Source organism: Falco naumanni, chromosome 7, assembly GCF_017639655.2.
Source record: "Falco naumanni isolate bFalNau1 chromosome 7, bFalNau1.pat, whole genome shotgun sequence".
In the NCBI taxonomy this organism is placed as follows: Eukaryota; Metazoa; Chordata; class Aves; order Falconiformes; family Falconidae; genus Falco; species Falco naumanni.
The window spans coordinates 47,345,053-47,365,094 of record NC_054060.1 but is presented as its reverse complement, the minus strand read 5'-3'; positions in this window follow the sequence as shown (position 1 = coordinate 47,365,094).

The following is a 20,042-nucleotide window of genomic DNA, read 5'->3' as shown; positions in this document are numbered from 1 at the left end:
GAAGTATTTAAAAAATCCACAAATTATTCTAGTGACTCTCTAAAAGGTATTATATTCTATTGTGGTATGGTTGATGATTGAAGTGTGTCTTTCTACTGTAGTCATGGTGTATTCATTACCTTGTTAGCAGTGCAGAATTCACAAAAGCACAATGTGCAGCAATAAACTGCTGGTGACTCCCTCTTAAACTGTTCAGACAGAATGAAATACCAGAGAACTGACTTAACCAAACATTAAGGGTCACATGTAAAAATGAACTGCTTTATGATGATCACTCCTGCCATGTTTTCAGAAAAATGATTGAACTAAAAACACTCTGAAAGCAATTAAAGCTTGAAGCTTAGTTTTATTTCAGTATTCACTAATTTTTCCCCAAATAAAAAAGACAAAAGCTTACTACATTCCAGTTTCTGATAAACCCAGGATGTAGTTTCACGTTGAATGCTGTTTATGATTTTTTAACATCTTTACTGAAGCTCTGTTTGATGTACAATAATGTGAGATGAGAAATCCAATTTTTTTTAAAGTTTTCATTGGAAATTGAATGTGGTGAGGTTGGCAGCTTTTCAAACGATGCAGGAAAATATGCTAAATAAGCTCTTTTGAAGAGCTAAATGACACTTGAAATGTAGCCAAGACCTTGTTTCCTGAGGGCTACTGAATGCAAAGAATGTAGTTAGAGTGGAAACTACTTAAAGAAGTAGCTGCAAACAAATGAAAGTATGGAACTGTTCTACTGTGTTAAAACCAGTTGATTTATATTACCTATGCAGTGTTGGATATAAGTTTGAAGTACAATACATTAATCTAGTTATTAACATTAATATTTCCACCTTTGATCTTTTCTATTTTAGTGAAAGTTTTCAGTAGCTATCATAACCCAGCAAGTTTTCTTGCAAGACAATCTAAATATACTTGCAGAATAAGCAGCCCTATCAGCTAATTCCTGCTTATTGCAAAGTGAATGTTTAGATAAATAAATTATCTTTAAGCAGAGGACTTGAAGTCTAGAGGAAAATTTTGCAATTTTCACACATCTTATATTTTAAAAGTAGCATCTTATGTTCTAGAATATTGTTCATAAGCTACTAGTTTTGCAGCATGGACAAAAGTCCAGCAACTGTAGAAAGCATGGAAGCATCCAGCAGCTTGTTTTCTTCATACACCAGATGAAAAAAAAAAAAAAAAAATCATGACAGAGAAAATAGAAAAAGAAGCATATAAGTACTCCAAACAAAACAACATAGCACAAAGTCAGCTGGGTTAATCAAAATGATCTTTATTATCTCACTTGCAAAAATTGACGTAAACAGGTGAAGTCTTCACACATTCTCTTTTCTTGACTTCCTTCTGTGTGAACTAGCAGTAATAAAACTCTTCTGCACCGAAGCAATAAGATAAATCCATTTGTCTTTATTATGGTTTCAGAAAGTATTTTTACAGGCACTATAGAAAAAACTTGTAAGTAAAGGAAACTAATGACCTTGTTTCTCAAAAGCCGCTGAACAGCCATCACGTAGTCAAAACATGTCAGTTCTGAGCCACTAAAATTCTCTGAGGAATGTCCCAGAACAAACAGCATTCATCAAATTGTACTTTTTATGAGTCGGAATTCTGTTGCCTTAGAATGGTCATCTCTTTCCAGATGCTTTGACCTTCTACTTCTTGGTGGGGCTCCCTTTAAGTATAAATGACTGAAAGTGCAATTTATCTATGTCTTATGTTTATAATTCTTCAGTTCATAGGTTTAGTTATGCTTTCCCACTTACACTACCGAGGGCTTATGTATAAATCTATCATTGCATATAACTTCTGTCCCGAAGATGATTTGTAAGCTTAGGCAAAGAAGAATTTTTTATTTTTTTTTTAATTTGGGTGGGTGGGTGTGGTGGGGAAAATCTTGTTTCTCCTTTTGATGCCAAAATGTCACAGAGTAACTACTCAGAGATGAATTTTGTCTTTAAACGGCAAAGGTATTTATTTCGTGCAACATTGGGGAGCTAGCCTATTCACAACACACAAACTAGCTCCAAAGTTTTCAGTGAAAAGTCAAGTATTTTATACATTTTTCGTGAGAAGTTACAACACCTTTACATACATATTCATTTTGACACCTAATCATTCCATTCATAATAGGTGTGATCTAGGTGGAATAGACCTTTCAATTTTCTTTGTTCAATGATTTCCTGACTTGATAGTCTCCTTACCTCCTTCAGGAGCCCACGTTATCTTTTCAAAGAGTACATTCCTTTCTCAACACAAACAGAGCATCACCCGGAGCATTGTAGCAAACTCATCCTGACTAATCTTTTTTTTTTTTTTTTTTTTTTTTTAATAAGACCTTGTTTTGTTTCACTTTCAGATATCTATCTTCACATTTATAATACTAAGTTTTGGGAAGAGAGTAAAAAAAGTGATTTCTTCTTTCTTTAAAATGTTTTAGGAATGTTTCTTACTACCATCTTACTATTTTCCTTAATGTAAAGACAGTCTTTTTGAAGTGCAAAACCCAATAAATCCAATGATTACACATGCACAGCATCAGTTATTAATAATAGAAGTCCACATTTGTTTAACTTAGTCATTTACATGTGAGGTGTTTACAATGAACTTTACAAGTCAGCAGCTTTTAAAATTGGATGCATTCTATTCAACTTCTCTAGAATTGCAACTTAATCTGTGCTAAATCTGATTCATAAAATTTGAGTCTAATTGTTGGTGTTTTTTTTTTAATATCCTCTTCTGCTAGAATTACAATTAGCCCATAGCCTTTGAGATCTTTTAACCATTCAATTCAGATAATTTGGAAGTATACACTCTGTTTACCTTCTGTTTTCATAATAATTTCTGTTTTGATAAATGACAATTTGTCTTCATAAGAATTATGACCTGGTTAGTTAACCCAAGTGCTGAATAACAAGTGCACTTGTTATAGACCTGCTATGGACAATGTTACTTGCTAATGGACTCTGGGACCCATTAGCATTGCTTGGCAGACATGCATAATATTGTAGTAATAGATTATAAAAGAGTGAGCTGAAGGACATTTTAGAGCTGCTTTACAGTAGCATTTAAGTGATTTTGAAGGTTTGATTTTCACACCAGTTGAATATAAGCTGATTTTCTCAAAGTTTAAAAAAATGTATAGCTAAGTACCTCAAATATTTGTTCAATAGAAGTCATCAATTAGTCAAATCTTAAAACTGCTTAAAAATGCAGACAAAATTACTATTAACTTTTTAATAAATTGGTAAACTTTAGGTACCGTGAAGGTCAATGAATTACGATTTTTGTTAAATTCTAGATTTCAGTCATCTCTGGTAAAAGCTAGGAACAGAAGTCAAGAGATCATTTCCCTAATTATGAAATCATTACAGCTTCTTGAAATAATTATGTTAGAAAATACTACTGCTGCTGAACATGATCTTCCAAATCTTTCAAATTTTTTATGAAGCTTCAGAATGAATGGCTTTGTTTCAAAAACAATAAAAAAACCTTTCTGTTTTCTCCTTCTACAAGCTATAAGGAACAGCTGTGATTAATATAAAAAAAAAAAACTTAATGCCTAAGGTGATGTAGAAAACAAGGTCCTTTGAGGGGTACAAATGAGCTTGGTATTAATTGAGGGAAGCTGTGTCTGACTAAAGTGAAACAAGCAAAAATAGAGAGTACAAAGATGTGTGAGAGAATATATTAAATATTTTAGTAGTAGTTTTATTCCCTTTCTGCCTGAGTTCCACTTCTGAGTTTGCACCTCTTCTTCTCTTATATATATGTGTATGTGGCAGAGGGGCTTTTTTCTTCTTTTAATATCAATACATTTTTATTTTGCTGTAACTTAATTTTGGCCAGCTATCAGCTTGATGCACCAACTGGTAAAGGCCAAGTGTGAACTTGCTTCCCAGCATAGCTTATGTATTCCTGTCAATTTTTGCCTGCTGAAAACATTCCTTTGTGCAGCAGCCAGCAACAGAAGGAAGAGAAGCCAAGAATCAGTGATAAGGTTTTTCTTTCCAAATTGTATCATGTTGCACATTTAGAACCTAGAGAGTAGGCGGTTTATGTACCTCCATTGATAAAAGACAATGAAATTTAATTGAATTATTTTACTTTTATTTCTGATTATTTGAAAGTTTATAAACAGAAGACAGATTTCATTGTTATGAGCATGATGGCAAACAAATCATAACATAAACATGCTGAAATCATTCCTTTTCTTTGGCTCACAGAAAACCATAGAAATTACATTAAGCATTTTGAAATGTCACGTTTTCGAAGTTGGTAAATATACTCATCTAATTAGCTTGGAGTAGACTGAGGTATGTGCTACATAAATATAAAATGTAAGATGAAGTTCTGAATATGAATGAAGCATTGTTTGACAGTATGCTACTGTGCAAAAAGCGCATTTCTAAATCCACAGAAGGATTTCCACAGACTTCTATGAATCAAGAGTTCTGTATCTGGTGTTCTCAAGAATCCATTTTGTGTCATAATACAACACCCATTATAGATATGTTTCTTCTTAGGAAAACTGTCTTCTAAGTGTGAGATGAAGAATAAATATATGCTATTTAATACTGCTGACAAGAAAGTTGATAAATTGTCTCTATCTGGAAAGTGGTTTTGTTTGTTTTTTTGTTTTGTTTTGGGTTTTTTTTGTTGTTGTTTGTTGTTTGTTTGTTTTAACTGTTGTTTTTTTACTGGCTACAGCACAAATATGCTCAGTTCACAGGAAAATTATTGGTGTGTCTTTTACTTGATATGACGCTGCAACTTAGATCCAAAAAAGACAAGCTAGATTTGTTCAGTCTTACACACCTTTTTAATAAAAACTCTAAAAACATTTTTCTGTTTATATACTTACAGCTGTTCAGTGTCCATTAATTTACAATTCTTCCCTCTTCTGTCTCAAAGAACTTATGCATTTCAATGGCGATTCAAGAAACTAGCATTGTCTTTATAACTGAAATCTTCACTAATGACCTAACTGCACATATTATAAGCTAGCTTACTTTCCTGTGGTTGATCTGCTGAAAGCTGACTTATTTTTTAGAAGATTAAAAATTAAAATGAAATTGCACATCATTATTTTGACATAAACAGGTTAGCATCACAGAAAAAACCCAAACCTTCCATGTTCCAGATCCACCCAATACAATAATGCCTCTAAACTAAAATAGTTCAAAGCTCATCTCTCATATCTCCATGTTGTGTAAGTTTCTTAAAATAATCACTCAGTTAGATCATCATGTATTTTTAGTTGTGTTGTGCTTTATGTCAGATTTCACTGGTTGAGATGCAAGTAAACTTGGTTTGTGTGTTGACAGAAAGATAAACATCTCTGGAATATACTTGCTCAGTGACAGCACAGCTTTCCATTGTTTTCTTCCTCAATATGTAGATCAATTTGTAAAGTTATGAGGCATACGGATATTGATATGTATCACTTTATAATGAAATAATACACATAATGTTTGACCCATTCTTTGCACAATGAGAAAAGAAAGTGTTTGTAATAAAAACATAATTAATGTAATCAGGGAGGAAGAAAATTAAAAGAAAAAACCAAGTGTCAATACAATAATATTATGATATTAAAAATTTTCTGGAGATTTGCTGACTGGACTACAACTGGTTTCAAAAACATAGTGGTGTACTCATTCGCTTATTTGAATTTTTGAAACAAATTTCCCTAACTGCATGGTACAATGGGAATTCTGAAAAGCTAGATATTGGGGTTTCTGTTTAAGTTTCATTAAACTTTAATTAAGTAAAAAAATTGTGTTTTAATGGGGTCTCGGACATTCCTAATTTTGAAGACTGATGTCCTCATCTGTCTTGATTTTTTTTAATGATTTGATGTACTTAAAATTTCTTATGCAGCTGAGGCTTGTCAGAAGATAATACACATTATGGATATTCATTTTCTATTATTTAATCCTATTTCTGACTGAATATTATTTAAGCTTTAAATAAATGGTCTAAAAGTTTTCATGCTGTGTATCACTTGAAAGAAATCTTTGGTATGAGGGCTGAGTGATTGAGAAAATGAAAAAAAATGAAGAAAAGCTGGGTTGAGAGTGAAGGAAATCAAAAGGTGTCAGCTGAGGAAAGGACCCTTAGCATGGGGTATACTTTTATTAGAATTTGGTGGAGTTCTTGAAAGAAAAAATAGAGAAAGATTTTTTTAGGGACTAGTAAAATAGAAGACATAGATTAACAAAGATAAAAGTGTGTTTAAAATATATATGCCGAATGTATTTTCTAGCTTTTAAAGTTCTCATTTTAAAGCCTTTGTTTTCTAGTTCAATTAATTGGATATAATATATATACATAAATACTACTAATATCATTGTATGATCATTTGCAAATCCAAATTGCTTAAATACCTGTCTCAGTGCTGATAATTAGGAATTTACAGGCCTGTCACATTTATTTATTTTGGTAGACTTTACTTTTAAAATTCTCATCTAGTCATTGGCAAAACTGCATAATATGAGATTATTTTTAGCAAAATTTAAGATTGGCTTGCTTCTCAACCCTCCAAAAATGGGTAGAGTGAGAAGGTTACTTCCAAGTTAGTTTATCTTACAGAAAAAAAAGGATGTATCTCACACACTGGATTGATTTGTGATACCTAGGTTTGCAATTTATAGCTTTTGGGGAAGTCTACATTTGTACTAGTCTTTGTTTTGGCCTTTCTATAAAGGTGGACTAACTCTTCCCCTCTTTATTTGTTCTCACTTCTTGTTGTTTTGGTCTTTCTGTTTTTTTTTTTTTTCTTGGGAATTTTGGTTGTTTTTTCAGATTTTTTTTAAAGAATACCTCAATTTCCCATATAACTAATTTTTCTGTGTCTAATAATTTTTAATACAATTCACTATTAAAATTATTTTATCCAGAAAAGTCACAAAATAGTTCACTTTAGGAAGTAAATCTCTGGACATAATTGAAATTATTGTTAGAAAATCTGTTTTGTAGTGGTAGGTCTGACATGGAACTACTGCTTCTATTTGATTAGTTAATTTAATGAGACAAGTCATGTTCATAGAACAATTGTTTTCTCTGGTTATGATTATGCTTCATTATCTTTTAACTAAATCAACATTTTACCAGTCTTGCTTTTTTTCTACCTGAACTAAATGCTAAAAGAACACAACTATTTTTCTGGTAGTGCAAATACTGCTGAATATGAGAATCCTCTGTTTGAACAGAACCCTCAGCCATGTAGTACAGAGAGGAAATACTTCAGGGCAAAGAGATAGGATCAAGTGGCTCCCACATAGGGACCCAAATTCTTTATACTGTACTCTGTGTATGCAAACGAGGGCTGAGGTGGACTGTTCAGGTTTGTACGGGAGTAGAAGGGACAGCACTGGCACAGGCTGAGAAAGGCCAAACATTTTTAACTGCTGCTCCGCAGCTGAGGTTGCTCTCCAAACTCCAAGAGCTCTCCTTGAGTTCTCTTTCTGTGCAATGATAAACCAGTGTGGTTAAGGGTAACATGCTAGGTCATAATCGATTAAAAGCACTCACAGGCTCTTTGTTAGTTGGTTGTAATTACTGCCTTCCAGCTGATACATACCAACTGCATGAATGCTTCCAATTACCATCGTGAAAACATCAAGTAAGTTAGCTCAAACCCCTTTAAATCCCTTATGTTTTCATTCACTGTTCAGAGTTCATGTATTATATTCCAAGACAACTTAATTTCAAATAATAATAAAAAAAAAAAGTAGAAGAAAATGACTGGTACAATATTTAGAATTTGAAGCAAATTGTTGTAGAAATTGCCCAGAAAGTAAAAAATATAGGTTCAGTTTTTCCTTTTTTATCTGAGATAGCTCAGATCAAAGCTTGTATTTCCATGAGAGTGTCCTGATTTCAGTGAATTAAGTGGTGCTAGAGGGGTTGTTTTCTGTCCCTCCTGTTTAAACTGCGCTACTGGACAGTCAGACCTACAGGGTTCCTGGGACTTAGAGAGTGCTAGTGGAAGCAGAACTTTGCGGTGTATCTGAAACTCTCCTTTGAGAGTTCTTACCCTGTTCCCAGTTTTATGTATTTTACCTAATAACTATTTAATGCAAGCATGTAACTGAGACCCTGCCATTTAGGGTAATCAACTGAGATTTTTACAGTTAAGTTTTATACCTCTCCATGATAAACCAAGCTACAGTGTAGTGCTTCCCCTGGGCCCAATTAATCTTTGTTTGCTTTTCTGCAAGTGAACAGCCCCAACAAGAGGTGCATATAGGTTGTTTGTAATGGTCCTCTCATGAGAGGTAGGAGATGCAGGTTTAAATCTCTTAGGCAGGAAAGAAAATTTAACCTAAAAATCTGTTACATCCTACCCACTCGAACTGCCAAACAAGTATAAAAAGGCCAAAACCATCACTAATCATTTCCTTCTTCAAGAACTTCTACAGGAATTATCTGGTGTCATGATTTTCGGTTTTTGGTTTTTTTAAAAAAATTCCATACAGGCTCTATTCTTGGCTAATCAGTGTATCTTAAATATACTGTTAATGAAATGATGAAATTAAAATATAACTTAACCAACGATACTGATTTTAAATCATTGTACTTTATCCCACTTTAATCTTCAGAAATCTTAGATACCTATTGCTATGATAGTGTTCTTTAATCTGTACGCTATAATACATACAGGTGTGGAGGTTCTAAGAAAACTGTGCAGCAAGGCTCCTGTACTGTAAGGAAAATAAGAAATAAGAGAGGGAGGGGGGAGGTGATTTCCTCAGTTCCAAAGGAAAATACTGCAAAGTTCAGTGTTGAATATTTACATGTAAATAAATACCTGAGAGCTTTTGCCCTTCCCAAAATGTCCATAAGTATAAATGATTTATTAACACAATATACTTATTATGATTTATTTGCTAATAGGGAAAACTTTCCTGCAGCATAACAAACTGGAGACCTACAGCTGAGGTTAGACGCATGGGGGACAATAACCGATAGTGCTTACTTGTTTAGGAGTTTAAGACAGCATGCATATCTAAGCGACAGATACAGGACAGTGAAGACACATGGACAGAAACAGACTACAGGCAAATTCTTTAATTTTCATAAAGAACAGATTAATAAAAATGTTTTAACTGTCATCACTCTAAAACCAAACAAAAACTATGCTAAACCTTTGAAGACATCCAATTGTAAAAGAATTCATTTTCCAATTAATAAATATTATTACTTTCTAATTTCTCTTGCCAACTGTTTAGCAGCATGCTGCTTTTACTTATCATAAATAACAGTGTTTTACTAATAGCTTTTTAATGAGTGATAAATAATTGCTTCATTAATACAAAGTGCACTAATTTGTTCTACTCTTGGACTCACTCCTCTCCTGCTTGATATGCATATATTTTAAAATATTGTGGTTATTTATATTATTTTTAAAAATGGAAACAAACCTGAGATAACTATCTGATACTTGCTGACAGATTGATAAGTTAAGAGCATGAAGATGACTCACGTTCTTCTTCCATCTTTATGTTTACTGATACACTATGAAATTGCTTAGTTTTTCTGCAGTGAATTTAAATTTCATTTGCCACATTCATTTGTATAGAAATAAAACAAATGAAGGTCAAAATATCTACTTAGTAGGCCAATTCTCAATGGATGCCTCGCTTGAATAAAAACTTACTATTCCATGATAATTATTAAATGTATGGAGAAAATTGCAGATCAAAATCCATAAAATTCTAGGGTAATTACATTATAGTTAAAATATTTGGGCTAAGAAATTCAAGTTATAACTATTTATATAATGATAAAAACCACACAAAATTTGCTCAGTTTATTCTCCTCGCCCTCCCCCCTCCCTCTTTTCAGTAAGTCCTCATTCAGGTATAGGGTCCATTAATTTTGCATTTTATGCAGAATTCCAGTAATTTTTCCTCCGCTACATGAGAACATTCAGAAAGATTTCATATCCTACTTCAGCTGACATACTGGCTGAGTGAAAGCTGAGAATAAATGCTTCAGGATTTCATTTCTTGAATGGGACTTTTTTCCTAAAGCAGAGAATCTGGGGGCATATTTTACATGAGATTATACTTGAAACTTCAGTGGCCTTAACTGGTACACAGCTCTTAATTAAACTCTATGCAGAGATAAGAATTTTTCTCATGGGAAAATATTTTAATGTATACTTGAGATGTAGATACAGACTTCAGTTTTAAACTCTGAAAAATCATAACAAGAGGCGTATTTGTGTTGCAGTTTTATTAGCATAGTCTTGCTAAATTGGTAGCTGCCCTCAGTGGTACAGGATAATGACATGCAAAATTTTGTGTTTATTCTTCTTGTTCTCTGATGAGATACTGTGTCTCCTATGGGGCTCTATTTTCCAGTATTTCTATACCTATAGAATTTCTCTGTCTCTAGATAAATGCTCCTTGTGACACCATGCACCAGCCTAGAAATGGATTTTATGCATATGATGAGAATTCTGTTTTTGTTTAGGGAACTTCAGTGGATTTTTTTTTTTCCCTCTGCTTATCTGTGGGTTTTTTTCATTATTGTTGTACGAAGAATACACTCTTTTCCTTCAATTCTTTCTAATAGAATGCCCTTGATCTCACCCCAAGTTATACTGTAGAAATATAATAATGTAGAAACCTGTTTCCTCTGCTAACTAAAACCTTCTACTCTATATTGAGAAAAGTCTGTGTATATAAAAATAGCCTTTGAGATGCATAGCTCTTTTGACAGATTTACTAAGTGAAAGCCCTAATTCTGCTGGCTGTTTTGCACATTGCTTTATCTACATCAGTATAAACATGCTGGTGCAAAAATCGGCCCAGAATTGGCTCAGCATCTTTAGAATTTACTTGCAAAATCTAATGTAATCATAGTTTTAGCATATTCAAACTTGCCTTGGATAAACAAAAGGAGAATGATATTCCTATAACTTGTCATCAAACTGACTTAAACACTAGGGTCTGTTTAACATTCCATATACTATGGGAATATTAGAGATTGCTCCAAACCAGTTTTAATCCACAAAACATTGGCCATTGGGGAAAGAGCTTGGCTTTTAAAACCTGAGAGGCTTAGGCGTGGTGCTGCACGAATGGGGCACACAGCTTTTTGACAGGTGTTCATAAGTTAGGAAAGGACTGAGGGTTTTGTTATAGTCAGTGGCCACATTGGCCATAGAGACCATGAGGTGATAGATGTCAGGAAGCTAAGGAAAGTGAGGAAGGAGAGTAGCAAAGAACTTCAAGAAAGCAAACTTCAGCTTGTTCAGGGAAGTAGCAGGGAGAATCTGTGGGAGGCTGCTTTGAAGGGCAGAAGAGAGATGACTGATTTTTCAAAGATAAATTCTTTATAACACAGAGGCAGTCTGCTCCATTGTACAAGAAAATGTGGAGGTGTAATCAGAGGCAGTCTGGATGTTTGCTGAAGTCATCACTGAGCTCCAATGCAAAAGAAAACTGTCATGGCAGCGATGAAGCCAAAGCAGAAGAAAGAGACAATCAGAAATTACACAAATCAGTGTACACAAAAGCTACACAAATCAGAAGATACTCAACATTAGGTTACCTTGAATCTAGTAAGAATGCCCTGATCTGTCAGTATTTAAAACTCTTCCCTCATAGCAGTCTCTACTTCCCTGAGATAGATCTAGATACATATATGCATGTATATGCACATATACAGACACACATGTATATGATATATGCAGAATTATATTCACTTGCAACAATGGAGCATGGAACCAAGAATAACTTATAGGCCTCCTCCAGATACATGACAGAATTATGAAGTTCAAAGCTCATCTGGAAATTAAATTGTTAACTAGCATGAAGGGCATAAAAAAAATTGGATTTGATTGGAAACCTCACTGGCAACCAATTACAAATGGCATCCCTCAAAGGATGATACTGGAGCTGATTTAACATCTTCATTAATTACTTAAATGGTAGGATAGGATGTACTGCCAGCAAATCCACTGATGACGCTGAAGTGAGGGTGGTAAACTGGAAAGCAGAGCAGGGTTGCCATTTAGAATGCTCTCAAACAGCTGGAGGTTCAGGCAAAACGCAGGCAAAATGTGAAATCCTGTGTTTAGGACAGAATAATCCAATGCAACAATACAAACTGTACAGATATTGGCTTTGGAGAAACGGATCTGGTGGCCGACAAGTAATTGAGCATGAGCCAGGAGTACACCCTTGAAGTGGTGAAGTATGGGGTGGTGAAGTCTACCATCCAGTGGTTCATTGGCATCGGTGTAGCCAGCAGGTGAAGAGAAGTGATTATTGCACTCTACTAGATACTTATAAGACTGAACCAGGAGTACCATGTCCAGGTTTACACCACAAAAAATAAGAAATGTTTTTCTTTCATGAGATTAATTCACAATTTTACCATTTGATTTTGAAATTTAAGAATGATCTGGCAAGAAATCTGCCATTTTGTGGAAATAACCTGTGATTCCAATGAGAGCTAAAATTAGTCTCTATTTTGATTGCATGATTTACCGTAGAATTATAGGAAAAATTAATTTGGCTGGGATTATTGGAAATCAGGACAGGTTCCACTGTTTGTTAATCTGGTACCCTGCTGTTTTATGTGTTGCAGTATAAAAATGATATCATCATTTATGATATTTCGTCTCTGAAAGCATAATTTAGGATTTTGCCCTTATAATAATGAATAAAGATTGTGATTCCAGGGAATCACAGCTCTTCAGATTAAGTAGCTTTGTATGACATTAGCTAAATTTATTCATGGTGACTTCATATTCTTTTGCTCTGTTACTATCACCCTTCTGAAACCCTGCTTCATGGTGTTTACCTACTATGTCATCTTTATGGACAGTAATCTTTTCCCCCTCATTCTATCAACCTTTATTTTACCAGGCTATACAAACAAAATTCTTCTGGTTACCAGTTCTGTAACAGCTTCTACTTTCTTCTCATCATTTTGCTAGTCATGCTCCATACCTGATTTATTTTGAATTAACCTTTCTTTACTAGAGCTGATCAGCACCTAAAAGGATGTCTTATCAGTGATTTTTGCAATAGTATTAAAACTTCTGATTGAAGTACTTTCACCACTACACCCCAAAATTTGTTTTAATCTTCTTCACCATATTATACTGGCAGCTCAACATCATCTGTATGTTGAAAACAACCATGTAGCCCTTTTCCACTACCTGATGAGATCTTAAGTAATATGAGACATTTTATTTACTGGGTAGGCTGCCTTGCTTCTGTATAACTGAATTCCGCTCCATCTCTTTTACTTTCAGATTACTCATTGCTTTCTCTATGAAATTCTGTTCATCTCACATGGGTGATGCCACCCAATACATTTTATCAACACTACCCTGTTCTTAGCATTGCAATCTGTAAGTGAAATTACATAAAATAGAGTTTTCAGACTAATCCTCCAAGGATTAGCAGGTTGTTATGCATCCTTTCATTATATTCTGTCTCTGATGATAAAATTTCCCCCTACCTTTCAGTTTGTATACAATCCCAATCTTCCCCTATCCCACAAATTTAATATAACACTACAACCAATTCTTCACTGAAAAGCTGATAGATAATATCCATATTACTGCCTCAGTATAAAAATTCAGGCGTAGCAAAACCTGTTTAGAACTATTTTTGCAGCCCTGATAAATAAAAATTATTCTAATACCAACTGTGAGTCTAAAAGAATACATTAATGGCTGGCAACCCACATATGGACCTTTTTTCCTCTGTTCACTTATTGTTGGAAAAAATGAGAGAAAGGAAGTGTGACACAAAATAAAAGGATGACCACTAACTAAAAATAACTATGAAACATGCTTTATTTAAAGAACTGCTAAACTCTGTCATTATGCAACACCACCTCTGAGAGCAACAAAGAAATTCGCAGGAGTCCAAATCTGAAAATAGTGATTGGATGCTGAATGCAAAGTTTCCATTTAAAATATTAATAATTAATAAAGAATTTTAAATGCAGTCATCAAGTAAATCCAAACTCCTGCAGATCTTTACTGGATGAACTCAAACTCCTTTCTCTTAATTACTTGTACTTTGCTCAGAGACTTTATGTAATACAATAAGCGATTTTTTTCCTTTTCAAAACTGGACAATGTTTAACGGGTTTCTTATATTCGTAATGGACTGGACCTAATACTTTTTTCTAAAAATTCTTGCTACAATTGGGTTTCTTGAAACAAAATTGAACTAAACAGTCTGAAGCATGTCCTTTTAGAGCAAAATATGATTTCTTTGGGCTTTTTAAAAAGCAGTTAACTTACGGCACTTAACAAAGTTAAAAACAAAGCTCAGAACTGGTCAAGCATGGATGTTCAGAATGAAAAAAAGAGCTATGGTGCTAAGATTAAAACCAGGTGAATTTTACAGGAAAAAATTGGGCAAGTGATATAGGTAATAGGTTCTGCATAGTAGTGTTAATTGGTGGTAATACTCAAAGCAGGCAAATATTCTGCAAGCTTTATTTTTCCAGTCTCCTGCACTTTTCTATATTTTTCATCCAGCATATGGTTACCTATGCTGCTCAGGATCAGGAAAACTGATAATATGTTGGACAGAATTTCTAATACCATCCATACTGCCTTGTAGTTCAACAGGATTTTAATCTGCTCTTCTGAATCCACATGTGTCTTTAGTGACAGAAGGACACATCAGTCTAGTAATTAGTAAAATTATTTTTCTCATAGAACAGCCCAGGTTGGAAAGGACCTCAAAAGATCATTTGGTCCAATCTTTCATGGAAAAGGGAGCCTAGATGATATTATCTAGCTAAGTTACGTTTTGAAAACCTCTAGTGATGGGGACTCCACCATGTCCCTGGGGAACACTACATTTTTAAATAAGCATTCAAGCATCGGATTTTGTGGTTTGAAAATCTCAGTGGTGGAAATATGGGCAAAAAATATGCCATATATATCTATAGATGTTATATGTAAAGAAATTTGGATGCTTTATTTCAAAACATGTTTACGTGTGAAGAGAGACAGTGTTTAAAACATCCACTGGAATAGGAAGATCTGCAAATTCCATAGATTTGAACAATGGTTTCTTATGTTTAGGTGAGTAGCCTAAGCATCATTGGCTATTTGGTTTTAAGTACATCCCATCACACGTTTTTTAGTGAAAAATATGTTCAGTATGTAAAATGTATTGATGCATCCCAGGAAAATTAAAGTGACCCTTAATATCCTAACAGTATTTTATGATCAGAAAACTATATTCTACATGTTTTCTTATCATTCTTCTTATTATTACTCTAACAGGTACCTTTAAAGAATGTTGCTTTTGAACATGACATTTAAATTTTCTATGAGTACTTGGCATGTCTTTGTGATTGTGTAGGTAATATAACAGATGGGCAATATGCCAGATTGCAGTGCAGGGAGTAATAGAACAGAAAAAGCAATATGAGGCCTAATATTCAGACATACAAAGTTCAGCATATTTACTGAATTGACACGCTTTTTGTAGTCTCTAACCATGAAATACATACCACCTGGAGGGGAAAAGAATACAGGTGAATTTATCATTTACCCTTATGTCAATAAAGTGTTTTTTCAATTATTTAAATGTTCACAAAACACCTTTTTAATTATTTACTTAGATCACTGGTGTCAATGAGCAAAATATAAGAAAATGGAGCATCACTGTCATTATCAGATTAGTTTAGGTGTTTAATGAAAAAATATTAAATTATATTACGTTCTCACTTCCCCCCTTCCCATTTAATCTTGTCTCTAAGAGTAAATAAAATAAAATTTAATGACATCTCATTTCTGAAAGTACCCCACAAATATAATTTCTCCCTAAAAAGAGTGAAATTAGATCACCCAAATGCTTCACCACATATGACATAATTTGATTTTAGAAAGTTCTTCTTAATATGGAATTTCTTGTTTATTGTTACAATTGTATTATTAATAAATTGTAGCACACAAACAGAATAGTGGATGCATTTCCCGGGTCTTCTATCTGAAAGTTTATAATCTCAACAATGGCACATAGAATTCAGGCTGTCATCAGTCTTTTCCACAATTTTTTCAAGTATTCAAAAAAAAAGAACATCTTAGCTGTTTAACAGAGAAACCATACATCCTTCACACATTATCATATTTACTCAATGATAACCCCATTAAAATTCAAAGTGTGCAAGATTATTTAATCATCAGTTCAAACCTGCGTAATTAGAATGTTCTCATTAAAATAATTAGTCCCTCTCCTGAAGGGCTAATCCATTGATCTGTATTACTTCTATGTTAAGCCTTGAACTAATGCCCTTCCCGAGATGAAGAACTATCAATAATAAAAGACCATTAATTAAATGCTGATTAAAGAGATTTCTAGTTCTGCATGTAATTTTATTAGCAGAAGGTGTTTGTATTAATAATATTCTACTGTTATTTTGTCTTTCATACCCACAACCTGCTCTGTATCTGTATCAAACATATTTCATCATGTCTGTTTCCTATGAAGCGTAGAAGCTAGGGGGCATGTCCTAATTTGGATATCTATCAACCTCTTTCTCCTCCTACCTGTTTTTAAAACATTTTCAAACATGACCAAACTCTTTCTGCCTAACCAAAATCCAACTAGTCTGAGACAGAATTTCCAAAATAAAATGTGTCAGTAGAAAATTTAAGGCTGAACAATTACTGTTTAGGAACTGAAAACTATACAGCTAGTGTTGGGCAACTTTAATTAAAGACAGAGCTTGCCCTTCAGCATTTGTGTATTGTGGGTTAGAGCCACAACCTGTGGAAGGTTACATTTCATCTCACTGCACATGTATTAATCAAGTAATAATGACTGAAACAGCTGTAGTATTGGGGGGATCTTCTCTCTACTTTTCCAGAAGTTGTAATAAGTTGTAAGAAGAAAAAGTTCAAAAAGAAGGGAATGTTCAACTCTGCTCAGCTCTGTTCACTGTTTTTATTACCTATGAACAGTACAGAATGCTGATCTGTGCAGTCTTAACACACTTCTGTGTATTTATAAATGTTTTTATCTAAACCACAACATTTAATTCCAATGAAACATTGTTGTGATTATGAAGTCATAGCCATGGGAGTCTTGAATCTTGCATCTATTTATGTTTTTCTACAGACTTCCTTCCTGGCTTGCCCTCCATCCTTTGAATAGAATTTTTAGAAACTTCAAGCTATGTTCCTAAATCCAAGGGTAAGCCAAGGGTAAGAAACTCCCTCTAGAATTTCCAAAAAGACTTACAGGTTCTAATCATCTCTGCTCAACTTAGTACAATGTCTCCAAGTGTCAACACTTGAAAAGGGAGTATACTAATTCATTCTCCCCCCGCCACTGGTTCCATCTTTTCCCAGAATATCACAGGACACTCCAATTTATTAAGAAAGGTAAAAAGCACTTTTAATTTTCTCATTGGCCAGTGATTTTTTTCTAATAAAATGCATTTTGTAGAATATTGACTCCTGGATTCCCTGTTCATTTTCTATCTTTTCAATAGAATTAGGTAACTAAGAGATCTAAAAATTGAGACAAGAAATTATCAGTATACCTGAAGCAGGTTTCCCTAGTTTAAAATTAATCAAAAGCAGATTTAAAAACTTAATATAGTAGTATTTAAAACAATAATTTATATCAGTAAGAGTGGCCAGTGTATTTAGAACTCCACTGTAATAAAACAAGACTTATGGATTTTGTTTTTTATTTAAAATCTAAATAATAATTCTGCTGTTTGAAAAGGAATAATTGTCACCCCCTGTACACATATTAATAGCTAGAGATCCTAAGGTACAGAAAAGCTAGGGAGTCTTTCCCATACACAATTAGAAATACACAGTAGAGAAAAACTGGCAAAATGAAGGCAATTCAGGTCAGAGACTGAATATAAAGAAAAAGCGAGAAAAGATTAAATTGAGAGTTTGTACAGAAAATTCTACCACAAGGAAGCAAAATTTATATTCTGTCTTTCATCCTGGACCTATTCTGTTCATCCATGTGAGTATCAGCACATGGGTATGACATACAAACTTATGCAGAAGGTTTAGTGTATATGTGCAAGAGAATCTCAACACAGAAATTCAGTTTCTGTTCGCTTAGAGCTACAGGTGGCAGAATTCTCTCCTAAGCCAAAGAATCATCAGTTTTACAAAAGTTATGGTAGCAGCTGAAACAAATTTCTTCATCTTTACTGAATTATATTTTTTAGAATGACTTCACTGCTTCAGTATTGTTATTATTGTTCTTTGTGACAGAATCATATGAGAGCATTGTGAGTGCTTTCAAAACTCATGAAAATTGCAGGCTGTGCAGGGAGACTGTCATGGTAGTAATATATGGGTATTAGTGAATTTCAATCTTAAATGCACTAAATCCCATTATATATTTCTGGTTGGAAGTGTACATAACAAACACAGATTTTTAATTCTGTAATGAAGTATTAACAAGCCTCTGAAAATATTAGGAGCTGAAATTTAAACTAATATGTTTCGTACCTGTATGGTTTTTTAAATATTTTTAGCAGTGCAGTTTTGAAGAAAAATAAAAGTTACAGATAAGAGTTGCCTTAGACACCTTGCCTTGGTAGTAAACAACAACTTGTTCTCTGATATGTCAGCATCCCTATTATGATACAAATATTTAATAAGAGGCATCTTTAGAAAATCTGTTTTGTTACATTTTAATACACAGTTTCCCAATAGCTTTGTAGGAGGAAGAAGAACAGAAATCAACATATCAAACAAAAGAGAAAGCATTTATTAATAAAACAATAAAATATCTTTTGTAGGGATATCTGCATGTGTAGGACATCATTAAAGTCAAAGCTGAAGGAAACTTAAAACTGTAGTTCAAAATGTGTATATATTTGTGGCTTTTTCCTGTTCAAATATATATTAATATTTTCTGTTAAAGGCATTTAAAAAATGTATTTTGTTATTTATTTTATGCATTGGCTTGATGTGTCCAGACTTGACCTTTAAAGTTATAATATGATAAAATTTAATTTAGAAACAAAAGTTATCTGAAATGAAAAATTGAAAGAATTGATTCTGAGACTATTCTCATGGACCATTGCTTCCCAGAAAAAGCTTACTGTTATTCTTACTAGAGTTTAAAATTTTTTAAATAAAATCTTTACAGAGAAAAATTAGATTTTATTAAACTTTTGTTGGAAAAGAATAATTATTCACTGTCATGACAGAAATGCCACAAAAAACTTGAGAACCTCCAAGACAGTTTTCCACATAGTACACCTAGAAAAGTGTGCTTAATTGATTCTTGCCTCACATGAAAATAGAATTTCTCAAAAGGGACATAAATATATGTAAACATGGCATTTTTACAAGTGGACCAAAGTATCGCTGCTGTTAAACTCAAGAATGAGCCGAAATGGTCTGCTTTTATAAGAACAACCCTTACAAACATCCACTTCTGCTTCAGATGGTCTATTGTTGCAAAATTTCAGAAAAGACACAGATGGCAGCAAGGCAATAGTGTAACCTCTAGCAGTATAAAAGCTCAGGCAAATATGCCTTCACATGAGCTCCAGTCTGCTGTAATCAGTCTAAAGGCAGTATTGTCTGTGTTCTGTATAGTGGTGACACTGCTGTCATTATGTAGGGAAATAGTGAGCCATGGTTATCCATGACTGGGCATCTATTCTTCCAACACGTGTTCCCCAGCAGGGCAGCTCATCTCTCCTATCTGTGTGCAGTCACTTTATATACTATTTCAGCCTGATGAAGGCTACAAAAGATGTAACTAGATGCCCCTTGTGCATCTGGAAGCAATAATATATAGAAGTAATTCCATTAATAGAACAGTTTTTCCATGCCTTTGTTTTTATTTTTAACACATGTAATTGTATTTAAAAATGACAGCAATAAAAGAGAAAGAAAAAACATTTTATATGGGTAAAAGTGCAGTTTAGTCATAAATGAAAAGCATCATATTCAAAGCACAGATTGATAAAAGCAGTGCTTATTGCTTCCTTTATTATAGTTTAAATAATTTATCAGCTCTGCATCCTATTTATTGATT